Here is a 1,460-nt window from a genome sequence, read left to right on the forward strand (position 1 = left end):
AAACAAAGATGTAAGTTTGGGGGTGTTTGATGACTTGCATAATTTCTTATATTTTATCACTTCTTAACTTTAAACTTTAGTTTAAATACCCTATTATTGGACTAAAATACTAAAATATTATAGAAATCATTGGAATTAATGTGTATTCTTGAATTGAGTTTCTTTTTATTTTGGGATACTTTTGAATAGATTTTTATGTTTAATTTCAGAGTTTATAAAAGATCAAATCCAAACCCATTCGAATTCAAATGACTTTCAAGTGGGCAAGACGTTGGAACAACCTAAGAACTTTTAATGAGTGTAGGACTCTTCAAATAAGGATAATGATGGGGTTTGAGAGTAATTCGGTTCAGAGTCCAAAACGCGCTAGTAAACAGTATGGACACACTTTAGTATTTTAATCATAATTTTTCGCTCTAATATCAGATTGATGCGATTTTTGATGCTTTGAAATGCTATTTTAAAGGGCTACAAAGTTGACTGTAATAATGATTTCCAAATTCGAACTCCTGAAGAGCATACGTGACTGCCAAGTTGAGTCCTAAAATTTAAGCGATTTTATGTGCGAGAATATGAGACATTAGGGTTTATTTCCTATCCTATTTAAGCATATCATTAGTATAAAATTGGAGAGTTTTTCATAAGTGCATTTTTTTGGAGTTTTTCGTTTCAGACGCTGCAGCTTGCGAGGGACGACACTGCAGACTGCGAGGAGCATTTTCAGTGTTCATTTTTTTCTATTCTTCTCTCAGAAAAATTATGGTGAATTCATTTATGTTGAATTTAATTTTTAGCATGAACTAAATTTTATTTATTCTAAGAAAAAGATGTAATCTAGTTCCGAACTATGCTTAATTTTCTATGTTAATTTGAAGTAGTTCTCTTCTATATTTGTCTGATTTATTCTGAGCTTATTACTTCTAATTAACTAGCCATTAATTAGGTGATTTTAATCTTGTGATTTGCTATCGAAAGAGGGAATTATAGGATAGATCTTGGATATTTCGGCATGGGTAATTATAGAGATCGAAAGAATTGTATGAACTTATGTAGTATTCAAATAATTGGTCTAATTGCTTTCTTACTTTATTAATTTGCATACTCTTGTGTAAAATGATGAACAAGAATAATTTCTAATTAACTATCAAAAGAGGCTTTTGGATGTTTGTAGAGATTTGCTAACAAACAGAGAGAATTAAATTCAATTAGTTATATGAGTAAAGTATAGTGAGGGATTAAGTGAAATCGATTTCTTAGAAGTTTTATTTCCCTTTGATTTGATCTTCAAACAATATCTTTCTTTTTCTTTGAGTATTCTCTTTGAATTAATTTTATTTTAATTTACAATTACAAAAATCTTAATGACTTTTCTAAATAAAGTCAATATTAGTATAATTTAAGTATTTGTTAAAAATAAGTTACTAATCCCTGATGACGATACTCTTCTCATCACTTTACTA

Source organism: Juglans regia, chromosome 7 (genome assembly GCF_001411555.2).
Source record: "Juglans regia cultivar Chandler chromosome 7, Walnut 2.0, whole genome shotgun sequence".
Taxonomy (NCBI): domain Eukaryota; kingdom Viridiplantae; phylum Streptophyta; class Magnoliopsida; order Fagales; family Juglandaceae; genus Juglans; species Juglans regia.